Here is a 17,570-nt window from a genome sequence, read left to right as displayed (position 1 = left end):
CCTCTACATAGGTATGCATACACAGATGCTTTGCTGGTGATCCCAACAAGGATGGTCTATGCACACACACATATGTGTAGACAACTGGTAAAAGTCTTTCAAAGCAGCTGCACAAGCTTTATGAAGGACATGGGTGCTTTCATGCTTCAGGAAGGGCTATTTTGCTCAGGACAACATGTTTTGCAAAGCTTCTCTTTCAAATACTTTGCACAGCCCTAACTGCTTGAGTGATCACATACCATCAAGTCATTGTCTATGGATTTTTCACAAGCAATAATCATGCAAGTCATTCTTGATTCACTTACTTTGAAAATTTCAGAAGGCTGTTAAGATGGAGCTCTTTGTCAGGGCCTTTAAGGCTCAACAGTTATTGTGAGTTGAGGTTGGCCCCAGGATTGTATACTGTCATTTTAATTGATAATCATCTTATTTATTGTGTGGGTGTTTTTTTTTAAATTGTATTGTAAATTGCCAGGAGTCAATCCTGATTGTGGAAGTCTAGAAATATCATACGTACATAGATACATACATTTATACATACATACATACATACATACATACATACATACATACATACATACATACAGTTTAGGTACGGAGGTTTCTTGTGGATTCATTTGATGGATCAAAAAGTAATACAGCTTGATTATAGGATACAAAGCATGCAACTGTGGTCCTCCTTCCACAATGGTACAGAAGTTATTTCTCTGTGGTACTTTTTATATAGCTACAATAATCCTGTAATGTGTTTTGACCCATGTAAGCAGTGTTTCTCAACCTTGGCAACTTTAAGATGCGTGAACTTCAACTCCAAGAATTGCCCAGCCAGCCATGCTGGCTGGGGAATTCTGGGAATTGAAGTCCACACATCTTAAATTTGCCAAGGTTGAGAAACACTGCATGCGAGTGTAGGAACCAGTGATGCAACCCTTCCTATCCAGTGGTAACCTGGCTGGGAAGAAGGCAACCACTGGATGTGAAAACCTGTCTTCCAACCATTACTACCACGAGTCAGGGATTAATAATCCCAAAGAAGTATTTCTGAAACATTGTGGTGATATTATACAAGACTATAGCAATCCTATCCACATTCCATTAAATCTCATTAGGGCTTTTTTTTAAGATGTAACATATTGTACTGAAACTTTAAATATTTAAATGGGAAAATAGAGATCTAAATGTGACACTTGTCTTCATAAAAAATTATCCAGATGGTTTGGTTTGATACAAAAGATGAACTCCTATATAGAAGCTTGGTTTCTGTGCTAGGCCATATTTGTATGTAATACACCCACCCATCCTGTATTCATGGTAATCCAGGCTGTCAATCCTACAGTAAATAAAAGATTGAAACAGCACGCAATATCGATGTCAGATTCTCTAAATAAATGGCTCCAAGGTGATTTCAGTATTGTCTGTACAACAGCACATGGATCTCAGACCTTCAAGGAATTCCAGTTATCCAGTAGTTAAAATAATAGTTTAACAGCCTGATTCCTAATAGGTTATCACCTTTCCCATTTGGCTACCCCTCTGTTTGTCTTGCTCCTTGCACTCTGTTAAACAAGGAAAAATGTTGTGACCCATAATTGCGGGCAGATTCACAGCAGGTTTTTGAGGAGCGTTCTGCACCGCAGTGTCCGAGCCGCCTCCATCTGCTCTAGTTTTGTATGCTTCCCACAGGGAACCTGGATAATTTTTCAGTCAATTAGCAGAAGGGCTGCTTTTGTTCTCGAAGCGCACCCTCCTGGGCTCCTCTTACACCCTAGTCTCCCCATTCAGTTCTTGGCAGTTTTGAAATAGCATATCATGTTATTTTTCTCTGCTGACCTCTGTGACATTGCTGACTGAACACAACCCCATGTAATCATAGCCTCTTGCATTAACCCTGTGCAATTGGAAATGTATTGACTTCTTGAAAATCCGGGGGAAAATGCAACTAATGTCATGTTTCTGGGGAACTTATTTTTTAAAATGTATTTGCATTATTATAAGAGCTGAGTTAGAATTCAAACTGTGCAATTTTTAAAAAAAATTCTAAGAAACTAGATGGTTCTCAAAGTCACTTCTCAAAAATAATAAAGGTGTGATAAAAAATCTAAAAAATTATGAAGGTTAAGAGAATACATTATTGACATGTCTTATGGTGAAGTACAAAAATAATTATTCAGAAAAAATATATAGTTCAAAATTAGAATCATATTTATTCCCTCCCTACATTTTTTTAAATTCCTTTTTAAAATGAATGTTTATCCATTTAAATCAGCGTTTTTCAAACTTAGCAACTTTAAGATGTGTGGAGCAACTGGCTGAGGAATTCTGGGAGTTGAAGTCCACGCATCTTAAAGTTGCCAAGTTCGAAAAACACTTGATTTAAATTGTTTGTTCTCAGATATCACTGCTTACTCTTATTGAGGTGACTAAGCCACCAATTCTACCGAGCACTGTGAAGTCATCTCATACACTATGTAGCATCACCTGGGAGATTAATCCAAGAGGGAAGACGCCGTCAGAAAAACCAGGGACGACACTAACATCAGCCAGTAGAAAACAAATTGGTAATGGAAATTTGGCAAAAACACCAAAAGGCAAAAAGAAAACGAACTTACAGATGGGAAATATTTGATGAAGTCCTGCTTTTATTTAGTGAACACAGATCAGTTTATATGAGACTTTAGGCACATAGCAAGATTGTGAAGTGGTGATATTGCAGGGTAAGAGTTTCATAAAGACGTTAGTTCTCGGATATTAGAAAGCGTGGCACCCAAATTCTCTGAACTGTGCCATTCTGTTTGCCTGGCTGTTTGCTGAACTTCGGTTTCCACATGGAAATGAGTACCGCTGGGACTGCACTTTGCCTTAAGAGCAGCAGTATTACTTCCCCTCCTTTTCCAATTTCAATGTCATCTATTTATCACAGGTGATTTCCTTCTCTGATGCAAATGTTTCCTGACACACCAAAGAGATGCACCCTACCCTCCCCAACCTACTTCCATTGTCATTTATTTCTTCTGCTCTATGAGATCAACTGGGTTTGCCTCTCTATAACCTTCCCACCACCCAGCCTCTTGGCTATACCTTTCTATAGTTAATAAATATCCCTTTTCCACAGTGTTCAGCAATAAAATATTCACTGGGTCTGAGCTGGGGTTAACAGATTTCTGAAAATTTTATTGCATGACAGCCTGTCCTGCATAATCCCCTCAGCTGTCTCATGTTCTGGGGCAGGAACGATCTTATATGTCACTCTAATAGTCTAGAATTACACTTGTATCTCTGTCACCAGCATATGGGGCTGTGTATACCCCTAGGCCCAGCTCCCTCTCTTTCACGGCCTTTAAAATGATAACATTTGGCACAGCCAGTTTTGACAGAAAGTGAACTCTCCTTTCCGCATGTGTGACAAAGCCAGCCACCAGAGGCTTGACACAGAGCAGCCAATCATTGCACTCTTTCCCAGATAATGATAGCGGGTTTCACTCATCTTAATAACCCACCTCTGTGCAGGGGGGACCAGAGTGCAGGGCTTTGCTTAATTATACAGTTTTCATCTTAAGTGTTTTATTCATGGGGAGGCTTGGGGACGGGCAGGCCTTCCCCGAGTCTTCTCTTCCCTCCATCCCAGCCACAGAATGGAGTGATTGCTGGAAGTTAGTGGGGGCAAAAAGGCCACTCTTGGGGGCGGGGGGAATAGCACAGTGGGAAGGCAAGTTTGCTTGTGCACTGTGAAAATGGGGTGTGGGAGGAGGTACAAACGTCTCTCCTACTATTCAGGGTAACAATAACAATAAAGGACTGAATTCATTACATTCTAGAATCTGGCTAGATTCCATGTGTTGTAAATTTCCTTTAGTCAGAACATTAGACTGTGGTTCTAGAATCTAAGGTTTCCATTGAACTCAGTGAGTAGGTAACCACCTTTCGGAATTCTGTGTCCCAGGAAAACAAACTTCCCTGCTTGGATTTTTCCTGACTAATCCTGGAGTTTATGATACTTGTCATATCAAAGCAGCTTCTTTGTTTATTCACTAGAGTTGATTGGGGTTTTTTAAAGTGTTTTGTTTTGATAGGAAGTACCACCCTGTGAATTGATGAGTATGCTCTTGAACACATAAAGGAATTAATATATTTCCTAAAAATAAAACACGAAGAGCAAAATCTGGCTCATTCAATTGATTTTGTTGAGATAATTAACCAGTGCTGTAGGAAAAAAAAAAATTAAAAGGTGGAAGAGTGCTGAACTTTGGCTAAATGGTGTCTTAAAGTATTTCTATTATTGTATTGTCGAAGGCTTTCACAGCCGGCATACGATGGCTGGTGTGGGTCTTCCGGGCTGTGTGGCCGTGGTCTTGAAGTTTTGTTTCCTAACGCTTTGCCAGCACCTGTGACCGGCATCTTCAGAGTGCAGGAGCACAGACAGGAGCAGTTCTCTCTGTGCCCAGCTGCTCCTGTCTGTGCTCCTGGACTCTGAAGATGCTGGTCACAGATGCTGGCAAAACGTTAGGAAACAAAACTTCAAGAACACGGCCACACAGCCCGGAAGACCCACACCAGCTATTTCTGTTATTGTTTAATGAAATGAAAAATTAGTATTAAGGATTTCTATAGTATTAGTAAATTAGTAAATTAAAATTAGTATTAAGGATTTCTATATTATTTTTTTCTGTTACAGAAAAGAAAAGATTATTTCAAATAAGAATTTACTAAGGGATAGGGCTTGAAAACATACATTTCTTTGTTTTAGAATTCATATGTAGATTATTTTTAAAAGAATGGAGCAGAGGACAGAAACTAGCCATGTCCAGCATTTAGTATGCATCAGAGGATTGGAGAACATGGATGCTCACACCAATCTTACTGTCTGCACCATCACTTACTGACCTACTTGGAATTTTGCCCTGAACCCTCTCAGCACTTGCTGATCATATAAGCTTACCTGCACCTCATCTATGGTGCAATCTTTTTACCCATTTCTCTAAACCAGGAGCATACAGTATTTTGGGGCTGAGGGTCACATTTGATCTTTAAGTAGCATGCTAGGAGTCCTTCCAAAATGTGGGTAGAACCAGGGAAAAAGTAAAAGGAGTAAATAGCTCCTTTCAGAATCTCAGTCTGAAATTAATGTAAACTTGTCCATTTTTTTTTTTTTCAGTTTGGTAAAAGAACAAAAAGTGTTGCATAATACTAATGTAAACTGTTTAAAAAACATAATTTACTAAACCAATTAACAAAGAAAAGGTAGAAATGAATAAGCAGAATTAATGACATAATATAAAATCAAACTTCTTCATCATAATTTTTTTAAAAAAAGATCCTGGCCAATTCTGTTACAAACAGAACAACACTGAAAATGTTGACCCTATTGCCCAAAAGCCTTCTTCCTTACCAATTGGGGGGGGAGGGGGGAGCTAATTTAAATTCTGACAGACAAAACAAGTAAAAGTTTGTGACAATTTTACCATCTTGGTGCCCTCAGCTGTATTGTAATACATTTCCCAGAATGCCCCTGAGCATGGCCAACAAAAACACATCTGGAGGGCACTAGTGAGAAGAAGCTGCCTTACAATCTTTATAAATGATACTGATAATGAAGAAGGGTGACAATAATAATACTCACAGGTAAATTAATGGATTTATACATCCCCCTTTCCTCCTCATTATTGAAGATAGATAAGCTTATTTGCTGTTTCCTATTATGCTAAAATATCACCCAACCAAAGGGGATTATTAGATCAAAATTTTATATGAACGTCTGCTGCCAGAAAACAGATGGGCTGTAGTAAAATGTAATCTTCATCACTGAATAGGAGAAGGAGGAGCTAATTCCTCAGACAGAATAGAAGAACCCAGAAAGAACAGAAGGAAGTTGTGAGCTAAGGAATGAGGTCTAAAGACTGTAGGCAATGTATATATCATGTTAGCATAAATGAAATAGATTACTATGGTTTAACAAAAAAAATTAGGCCAGTTTATAGACAGCAAGCATGATGTTAGAAGTCTAAACCACCTCAAAGCCTAGGGGATTCCCAAGTATAAAAAACGTCATAGGAAGCCTGTATTCCTGATCATTTTTACAGCTAACACGGCAAATCAAAGGGCTTTGATTTCAGCAGACCTGCCTGCTTGCCTATCTCTCTCTCTCTTCCACTTGCATACTGCCAAGTCAATTACCGACTTGCTGCAGTTTACAAAACTATCAGCAATAAAGAAAAATCCATAAAACAAGTTAAATATCTAATGGTAAATATAAATTAAAATAGAAACAACTGATTTCTAATCAGAATTACAAAAAAAAAAAAAAATAGAATGAGGAGGAGGAACAGGAAAAATACAATGAAGAGGAGGAGGAGGAGGAGGAGGAGGAGGAATAGAGTAAAATTAGGATAGAAATGCAATGAAATGGTAATCATAGAGTAAGAGTTAATTTTGTAATTGTACTTATATTTACTGCAAAAGAAATCAGAAGCTTCTTTATTTTTCTTTTTGTTCTCTCTTTTTGTACTTTTTCTCACTTCCTTCTTTTTTTCTCTCTTTGCTTTTTTTTACTCTTTATTAGTTTGTGTTAGTTTTATATTCTTTATAAAACGTTTAAATATATATATGGAATGGAATGAAATATGGAATGGAATGGAATGAAATATTCATCCCTTGAAGGCATGATTGGAAGCATTTGTTTTGCTGCAGAATTGTTAGCAAACTGAATGTGGGAAAAAGAGAATTCCAGGTCTGCATCCTTATTTATTCCATGCAGATACAGGAATAATGCATTTTAAATATTTCCATAATGCTTCACTTGTGGAGAAGAATTACAGTCTCTGTTCTTGGAAAATAATCTATGAATTTGGAGCCAGCATAAATGAAACTATCAATGACAGGCTGGTCATGGGCACTTTTGGCAAGGATTTGCTCCAAAAGTTACAGATGGAAAATGCTTTAATCTTAGAAGAGACATACAGAATATAAGATCAAGGAACATAACAGGTTGCAGGGGGCTGCTGGAAGGCCCCAATCTCCCCAACAAATAAAACCTATATTTACCTGGTCATTAACCAGTACGAATCAAATGAAACAATAGGCCTAATGATGAAACTAAAGGATTAAAATAAGTAACAAGTATGAAAAGAAATATTAATTAAATGGAATTTTTAAAATAAAAAGCTTCACTTAAAATACAAGTGGTTTAGGCTAATAAAAAATGTAATTCAGCCTTAAACGTAGTGCTGGGACTAAGCTGTATCTAGCAGACCATAATCAAGCAGGTTCAGCTGCTTTTAGTTACTGTGTGTCTTATTTTACATGCAGCCACACTAAACCTGGCTACATTACATGTTGTCTCAGAATTGCTGTCAGACAGCAGAAACTGTGCATATTGTTGGGTGGTAAATCATGTACAATTATTCAGAAGCAAAGCAGTAAGAACTCTGTGGGATTCCCTGTAACACTGACAGAAGAGGACAAGCTTAATAGGTCTTGAATGGCTGGGGTATGCTTTTAATTTATATTTATATATTTATAAATCAAATTTATACGCTGCCCATCTCACTATCAGTGACTCTAGGTGCCTCACAAATAAGAAGTGTAATTTTCCAGCAATGCTGAATTGAGGACTTTGCTGTAAGTGCCCACGCAAGCATCCAGAGGAAAACACAGAGAAAAGCAGGACTGACAAGACCAGAGCAGCCTGTAGCAAAACAGCCAAAGGGTTCTAGATGCTGTCACTGTGGGAAAGTACAAAGAGAGAGGATAGGATGTCCTGCTAAGAGAAGGGATCACTTTGCAACTGTGTCATACTGGAGAGGTGAGAGAAGAAGCACAACTGGGTGATACCAAAGAGCATTTATTTGCAGAACCAACAGTATACTCTTTTGATTCTGCCAAATCATGGGAAGCAGATACAGTGGCTGTGTAGTGCACTTTCTAACTGATATGGGAGATGATGTCATTGTAATTTTGGAACCTTCCAGAGTCTACCTTGTTTCTCAGAGATTCTGACATCCCTTCCAGAGTCTGGCAGCAAGAATTTACATTTCCTAAGGTATTTCATAGTCTATACTCAATACGGGGGCGCAGAATCTAAAATAAATGCACTCCTTCTGAGGAACATGAGTCACTACAGATCTACTGCACAGTGTAGATGAACTCTCCACAACCTCACAGAGATATTGGAACCTTATTTATTTATTTATACATACATACACACGATTCAGAGGATGTCCAGCTCCTAACAACTTTGGGTAGCTTACAATTTAAAAAGTAGAGATAGTACAACAAAAGAAGATTACTAAAATTCCATCAGTAAGGATAGACTTTAAAGACAGAGCTGGTGCCTAGGCAATTCATTCAGACAGTATGGTATCATTCCTTCCGTTGCTAAGGGTGGGATGATTAGAATGGTCACTGAGCCAACGGGCTAGCAGATATTGATAATACCATTGTCCAAGAAAAAATAGAACAGTTTGCAAATGCAAAGCCCTGAAATAGCTAAACTAAGCTGTGAAAAAAAAGAAGTACATTCTTCTTCTTATAGATGAACTTGCAGGTGCTCGATATTCTCACTGCTTGATTCTGCTAATGATATAGCAGATCAAGTTAATTTGTGTCAAATTAATTATAATTATTAAATCATTTCATTTTTTTTAAATAGACCCCTTTGGGATTTTGTAGTACTTCTAAAAGTAAAGATCTGCACTTATGTAAAATGTGTAAGATGCTTTGGTGTTGATGGATGTTTGGTGTTCCTGGATGACATCTTGGTTTACAGTCTTACTGATGACCAGAGATTTTCTAAACCCCAGGGACCTATAAAGGCCTCTGAATAAAGCCAAATGTTTTGTATATCTGACAGAGCTTACATATCTTGGACATTGCATAAATAAATGTGGAGTAAGGTCATACCAAGCAAAGCTATCTTAGAAATTATGTAACTTATAAAACTATATAATTATATAATTTTAGTATTTTATATTATATGTTATGTTATTTATATAACTGGAGAGGTTCTCAATCTTTTTAGTGAACTTCTCAACCCAAAAAGCATTTAGCAGTGGGGAAATTACATTTTCAGGAAAGTCAAGAACCATATCCAAAGCTGAACTCCTGGCATTTTATGACGTCAACTGATACAGGAGCTATGAAATAAGTGGATCATTGCTTCAAGATCATGAAAGACAGCTGATGCCAGTAGCCTATTGGTCTAGAACACTTGTATACACAGAAACATGGAATGCACAAAGGGAGAGAGAATTTCTGAAGAAGTACTAGAGTGTCAATAATTTTCATAATATCTTTATGTAAGGGAATCATTCCAGCTGTATACAGATTATAAGCCATTGACGGATCTGATACATTGCAAAGATTTAGACTGAGTTCCAATGAGATCCCAGAGAACATTCACGTGGATGGTGGGGCACAGCCTTCACAATCAATATCATCCACACAAAGCAGCATGTAATAACAAATACTTTGTCCTGACATTCACTAAAATTCTCTAATTAAGAGTTAATTCAGTTTTTAGAAGAAATGGACATTTTTGAAGCAGTATTACATGCCTGAAACCCTATTTCTGGTTGGTTTCTTTAGCATATACTCCAAACTATTGCTACTTATTAAAAAAAAAAAAGTCATCAAATACATGCAACATCCTTATGATATAGTCCATACTTTGCAGAGAGAGGAAGGCTTGTAGTCCCACAGGGGTTAATTCTCTGTGTGAAGGAATTGTTATTCCTGCTAAGATGGAAGACATGCTGGGGGAGGGGGGATCTTCATGAGGACTTCTTAAGTATCACTAAATACAAAGAACATTTAAGACTCTCTGTTCAGTTGGTCACAGTCTCAAAACATTTGGAGCAGCCTATGAATGCTGCCAAAAAGCCCTCCACCTCACTGAAAAGAACGATTGATTACCCCAATGTCAGATAGTTCCTAGAAGAGAGTTGGAACTTATATGTGAGAATATAGAGACAAAATGTACTTAATTGTCGTAGAAATTTTTTTTCCAGGTATCTCAAGTTTGTAAACATGCTGACAAGATTCATTGCCATTAATTGCTTAAAAATCATAATGGTTAAATGGTTTCCTGATGAACAGACAATGCCCCATAGTTTGCTCTGTTTGCAAAGAAATATCGCCTTGTTCATATAACATAACATATAACACCCCAGACTTAACAACTGTTGATGAGAAAGACAAAAAAGTCTGGATAGTGGACATTGCAATACCTGGAGACAGCAGAACAGAAGAGAAAGAACTGTAGAAAATCACAAAATACAAAGACCTGCAAATAGAAATAGGATGACTGTGGCAAAAGAAAGCAAAGATAGTACCGGTAGTAGTAGGTGCCTTGGGTGCAATCCCAAAACACCTGGAGCACCACTAGCAGGCATTGACAAAATCACCGTCAGCCAATTGCAAAAGGCAGCTTTACTTGGAACAGCTTACATCCTGCGACTATACCTTTAACACCATCAGAGAACAACATCTGCCTATCCCAGATCCTTGGGAAGGACTTGATAGGTGGATAAAACTCTTTTTGTTTTTCAGAGAATGCACTGGATGGAGAATCTAGCTGGATTGAAGAAGCCAAAGTGACTTACGGCAGTTTGGACTACTGTATTCTGCACACAGCCCATCCTTTATTCTTGCCAATATTTTGCTGTCCTGTTTGATCACAAGAACTACAGTTCGGTGAACTGTCCTATGATTTCCAAAAGCTTCTGGTATTTCTCATATCTCATTAATATTGCTTGTTTGGTATATCTATTGTGTTTATTTTACTCTGATTTCCTTGTACAATTTCTTTAACATTTTTCTCATAATGACTCTATTTTGCTTTTTCTCCAGAACTCCCATATAATATAGCTTCTAACTTTACCTTGTATTGCAAGGCTTTGCAGCTCATAAATTGAATTTATTTTACACTGAAGTATGAATAACTATTTTTTAAAGAAAATCAAAGTTAAAAATGAAATTGACAAATATGGTATCCTATTAGCATATCTATGAAAATTGTATCATACTGTTTTTTGGCTGCGCATGTTGGCACCAGAGACAAGATGCTTAGGATTTACTGAAGAGATTAGACAATGCTTTAAAAAAAAAAAAAAAGAACTATGCCCAAACTTACAATATAATTATAACAGCACACAAAAGAAAGAAGGAGAATTGTACTTGGACTCACATCAGTCAGATAAGTAAGCATTTGTTTGCCCAAGATTTTTTTTTAGCACTGATTGAAAAAGGAAGCCTGAAAAATGTATTCCAAAACAGGTTTTCTACAGTAAGGTACCAAATACATTTTCTATCCTTCCCAGATAATTTTCATTTAAGTTTTATATTGAATGTTTTAATATAATTTTGTTTATTTTAATTCATCCTATTACTCTAAGCCAAAGAAAACTGCACCATTTTCAGAAGTCAGATGTAATTCTAGAACAAGGCAATACTAATGTTGGGAAAAATCTGTGAACAATACATTTTCCAGTTCCATTCCTGGCCAGTGTCATATTTCGGACATTTCTAGTAAACTACAGTTTCAGAGTGCTACTGCCCTGATTTCCATAATAATGGTAGATCTTTTGGAGTCAAAGTGATGATACAAATTTTCAGCTACTTCATGTATCATGTAGGAGTCAGCCTTTGTTTACACAAGATCCAAGGACCAAGCCCAGACATCTGCAGTCAGAAGAGAAAGCAGGGATGACTTTCTTAGATTACAGACAACTATAATCAGACTATATAATCAATGGCCTGGCTAACTATAATGTAGTTGCATGGAGTCATAGGTGTAGTTCTCATTTGTGAAAATGAGTTTCTATGTACTCCAAAGCTCCATTATGTAACCTGCTATGGGGGTCAATGTTTGAATTAGCTGTCTTTTTTATAATTAAAAGTAAGAGAAAATGTAAACCCTGAAATAGACATCTAGGTTTTTTATTCCAATTTTTGGATAGGCATATAATATTGCCGTCAAACATTGGTGAAAATTGCTGATATACTGTACCTTATTTAGGCTTATGAGGGAAAGCAATCTTCCACTGGTTTTGAACAATGCTTTAAAGGTTAAGGTTTCTTTTCCCAGTGAAGCCTATGGTAGCAACTGGGGTCAGTGTTACATTATTAGAAGGTTATATATGATGTTTGTACCTTTACTTATGGAACTGTTATCCCAGATCAAACTACCCATTACTATATATGTCAGTACCCAATATGTGTGCTTGGAGGAGTTTAACTATTTGCTAAAATGGAGAATATCCTTTTTGGCATGGAGAAACTGCCATAGGAAATTCTGAGGATGTGTGTGTGTGTTTTAATAACATTTTTATTAGAGTTTTACATAGTTAAAAGCTAATACAGAATTAGAAAAGATATACAAACAAAGAATAAGATGAAAGAGAAGAGAAAGAAAAAGGAAAAATAAAAAGAAAGACATATAAAAAGTGACCCCCCCTCCAAACAAGTATAAGCATTTACAGTAACTTAACACCTTCTCTAATATTACAGAATTTTAAAAAAATCCTCGTCTTCCTATTTCTCATCATGAAACAGTAACAAAATTATAGAAAGATTAATCTATTAGTCTTACTCAGCAAAAGCATTAAGAGTACCAGTAGTAGTAACCTATAGGTTTTAAGCTTAGAAAAATAAATCTGTTTTGCATTTTGACTTATAACTTTCTCTAATAAGTAAGACATAAAATATTTATCCCCATAGATATAAAGAATATCAATAATAGTAACATAACATATAACATATATATTAACATATAACATATATGTTAAACTAGATCCAATAGGTCCCTCTTACATTCTAACCCATAACTTTCTCTAACAAGTAGGAGGTAAAAGATTTATCTGTATATGAAAAAATCTTTATATCATCTTGCAATACTGGTAAAAAAAAAAAAAAAAAGATTCCAATAATAACAACCCAAAATCAAGATGTATACAATTTAACCCTGGTAAAATAAGTCCAATTTGAACTGCCTTTTCTTCTTCTTAAGAAGCTTAATCTTCAGTCCCTTTTTCAAATAAAGTCCCACATAGTGATTTCTTATCATTTTCTTGTCTGTTTTCAGTAGTAACTTCAAAGATGTAGTACTTCCCTTCTGCGGATCCAAAATAAGATAATTCTCCAAGTCACTCTTCTGATTTATAATCAGGATATCTCCTTTAATTGTTAAAACATCAGCCAGTATAATTTGTATATCCATTACATCTTCTTTTTCCATGTCACTCTTGTAGCCAGGTATGTTTAAGTCCATTTTCAAATCCACAACATCTTTTCCCATATCTTTCATATCTCTTTTACAGTCTGGCAATTCTTTACAGTCCATTTTCAAATCCTTATTCAAATCATCCTCAGCTTCTGTTTTATCCAATAGAAACTTTTCTTCTTCTATAACCTCTGTTAGGTTCCCAAACACATTTAAATTCTTCTATAGTAAAACAATGTTCCTCCATTATGTTAGGAAATATCTTTTCCTTTAATTGCTCTCTGGTTCCCTGTAGTTAACCTTCAAAGCCCAGTCTTATCTTTTGTTTATTTTCAGAGCCAAAACTTTTCCACAATACATTTTCTTACAGTTAATTCCAACATCATCTGTTGTATTTTTATAAAATTCAAAACAGTCCATAAAAAAACTATTCTTTCAAATCCATCTGACCCCTTAACTGTCCACAGCCAACTTTCTTAACTCCTTTTTGCTGTTTTCCAAAAGTTATTTTTTTTCTTTTTAATCTTTAAACTTAAATCTTCTTTCTCCCAGGATAGAAGGAAATTCTCCAGGTGTACAGCAACTTGCCTTTTAATTTCCAAGTAAATCATTAATAATTAATTTCTGATGTGAATTAAAAGAGGAAATGAAAGCAAATCTAATGTCTCTTTAGAGGCTCCGAACCGCAGCTTGGTCTCGATGTTTCCTGTGACTCCCAAAGCACTCAACCCACTGGAATCTCTGTAAGGAGTACTTGTGGATGATCTGGTCATCTTCTTTGTCTGGAGATGGTTCCAAAGAGCCAGACTTTTTGTTGGCTCCTCTTAAATGCCATGGTCATCGGCTCTGCACAAAACAGAGCCATCTTCAATCTGCCATTACTCTCCTGGAAGTCTAGATTCTGAAAATGTGTTTGAGATTGTTGAACGCCATATGAAGACAGAATAAGATATTTCAACTAGACAAAACTATGGAGAACAGAATTATAGCCAAATACACACACAAAACATTCTGCTAGTAGTAGCTTTGAAGTCTAAGACGGCAGAGGGGCCTACAGGGGTTTTTAAGTGACAAACTGGACACTAATTAGAAACATTGAGTCCTGGATACTGTAAACTGTATATTATTTAATAGTATTTTCCATTAAATTATTCTTTCTCAAATTAGATCTCCTTTCAGATTTCTTTCCAGTTATAATGAATAAGCTGATAATTATCTGGTCTATGCATTTGTTGAAGCTATAATGCTTAGCTATACAACAAACTGAACACCTTTTCCCCGTAAGTTTTTCTCTACTTCAAAATGTTAAAAAATTCTGAGCCTTAATTGCATTGTAAATATGTTCACAAAACTTGCCTAGTGTAAATATTACTCTTTATAAATGTACTGATTTCAGTGAGACTATCTGAACTTTTAAAACATGTCTGAAATTTACAATCAATCAATCAATCAATCAATCAATCAATTCTTCATCAACAAAACCTAAAGCCATACATAGGAAGCTAACTCAAGCTGTGTTTCACAAAGTTCCATCTGATTAATAAATACCATCAGTGCATGCATGCTAAGATTTCCAGCTGGGGAAGAATTCTCACAAAACAATCAGCCTTTCTACCATCCTCATCAACAAAGCTCATAAACACCCAAGTGATTTAAAATCTAGCTGAAGGTGAATTGCTCATCAGTAATGTGTACTTGCTTTTGCTTCATGGTTTCATATGCATGCTGATTAGATGTGGGGTTAAAAATGGCACCTAGAGGATGACAGTGAAAATGTTGAATGTGATAACAGACACCTTGTTTCATTAGGCTCTCAACTGCTGGGAGGGGGAGGGGTGTTTATTTAATTATGAGGGGTTTCTTTATTGTTGTTACTGTTATTTGTAACTTGGTAAGCCACCCTGGAGACTAATCTTATAGATGGGAATAAAAAGTTTGTGAAGCCTTTGGCTCTGGTTCTGTTCAATATTATGTGCATCCATAGCAAGACAATTTGACTAGTTCAATGTCTGTGTACTCTGCCATTGACACATATAACCATACTACATGGATACTCTAATGCATTTCTTAAACTGATCAATAATATGATTGATCAACCTTCTCCATTACCAAGTTAATCATGCTATTGATCACTTTTGTAAATATACTGCTTCACTTCAGTAGCATTCCTCTGATTATTAGAAGAAATGAACACAGGGGAGATTTCATAAAGAAAATGTTCTGGAGAAAGAGCCTCAAACTATGTCTGCTCAATTCCTAGAAGAAGTAAAGATGAAACAATTGCATGTTGAAGTTTCTTCCACTTTCCAACTTTTAAACCCTGACATTTTACCAGAAGCATGGAAATTTTGGATCTCAAAGTTGAACTTAATTCTTAAACAACAAAAAAGTACAATTATCCCTACCATGAAGAGGATCAAATTGCAACTGCTTGCTAGACAGCACGATAAACATGATGAAATATGAAGGGATTCAAGCTCAGACTCCTGAAAAGTCAGTGTGCAAAACCATCTTCCCTAATGGAGAAATCTCAGGTTCTTTTCACATTGAACTTCTTAAATTTCCAGTTTTTATGATGGATGATATTTGGATAAGTTCTTCGAAAAACAAAAAACCCACAAACTGAACAAAACTCTCACACATCTCTAAGCAGAAACATTTCTTTGCTTGGCATAATGCTTTGGCAGAAAGACTATCCTCTCTATATCCTAACTACAGTCGCTCTATGTTGTTATGCTTTTTTTTTCTTTTAAGATGGAATGTAATTATATTTACGTAGCAATCATAAACTAGTCATCTTAGTCCATCTTAATACTGGGACAAACTTAAAAACACAAAACCATCCATTGGCATTTGAGCCTATTCCTCCCATCTACATTTTGCTACTCCATCATTTCATCAAAGGTTAAAAAAAAAAAAAAAGCGGAAGATTTTAGTTTCCTGAATATCCATCAAAGAACAATTATATGTGGTGTATAGAATGCATCAAAAATTTCCCAGGACCTAAGTACCACCAACAGCCTCTTATGTGGATTCATGAAACACTTATGTCAAACAGATAAATATGTAAAACTGTAGTAGATTTATAGTGCCCAGCAGCTGGCAGTGAGCGTTAATTTAATACCACTTGGAAGTACCACTCGCCAGTGAATAGTAGTGAAAACCTGTTAAGGAATGAGTCCATATGGCTTTTCAGGCAATTTACAGGAGAGCAGGGCTAGCCCCCCATTCTTTATCTTTGCTTTAAAGTGGCCCTCTAATAAAAGTAATTGCGAATTACACTCATAAGCAGGGTTTTGTTTTTGTTTTTTCACTAGGGAAAAAAGCAACTTTTAACAAAGCTTATATTTTCCTTAGCCCCAGATTAAGTATGAAGCAATGAAGCTTCTCTTTTTGGCAATCCACAGTGCATGCATTTCTCTCTCTGAACATAATGAAACCTTAATGCTATCGTATATCCAGACTGACAAGTTCAGAGTGGTAAATATCTACTTCACTGTTCTATTTATATACAAGGCCACCTTCAAATGTAGCTAAACTGATCTTTTTTCCTTCTTGCCATAGTATTCCTGCTTGTCAGGTATTCACTACCAATACAGTGTAATTCTTCTAGATCTATTTATTTTTTAATAACAGCATCAAAACAAGTGAAGTTCCTATGCATTTACTAGTGGCATTGCTAATAATTGTGGGTTAAGGAAAGGAGACACATGGATCATGATGCCTTGAGCCTTGACTACAAAATGGAGGTGGTGGTGCTTTGAAAAGGCTAAATAGTTTCATTCTGCTTAAGTCAGCAGACAAATAATATGTTTAATGATCTTTTCTTCAGTCTGAGGGCTTGTCCAACAATGGCTCCCCGTATGGATCAAGTTTGCTCTGCTTTCCATGGAGCTTCCAAAGGACAGCTTGGAAATCGGTGTGTAAGAAATGTACAGGAGTTGGAGCTCCAGAAATGACTGGCCTTTGACATGCTTCATTGCTATTCTAAGACTTCAGCTGCAGCCAGCCACCATGTTTCTTCCTTTCCCTGAAAACTCTGAAGAGATGTTAATACCCTAAAAGCAGTGAACTGAGTTGTTTATTTAAAATACATCTTGAGAATATAGCACCCTGTGGCTTGTAGTTGTCTTTGAGTGACAGACTGGTGCCTATAGTCTTATTTTTTTACCTTTCTGAAAATTAAATGAGCATTTATCTCTCCCAATCATTTCTAGTTAAGAATCTATTCTCACCACTCTAGGATTTTCTTTGCATGACCCTTGCAATGGATCAAAGGTTTAAGAACTAATGATTTTCCCCCTACTTATTGTAGATCAATATTGCACTGTAATCTGGGATACCCCAGAAGAATAAG

The sequence above is a fragment of the Python bivittatus genome, unplaced genomic scaffold, assembly GCF_059951505.1.
Source record: "Python bivittatus isolate LINGU-HERP-01145 unplaced genomic scaffold, Pbiv_v1 ctg000960_np1212, whole genome shotgun sequence".
Lineage (NCBI taxonomy): Eukaryota > Metazoa > Chordata > Lepidosauria > Squamata > Pythonidae > Python > Python bivittatus.
Note: the sequence above shows the minus strand (reverse complement) of the source record.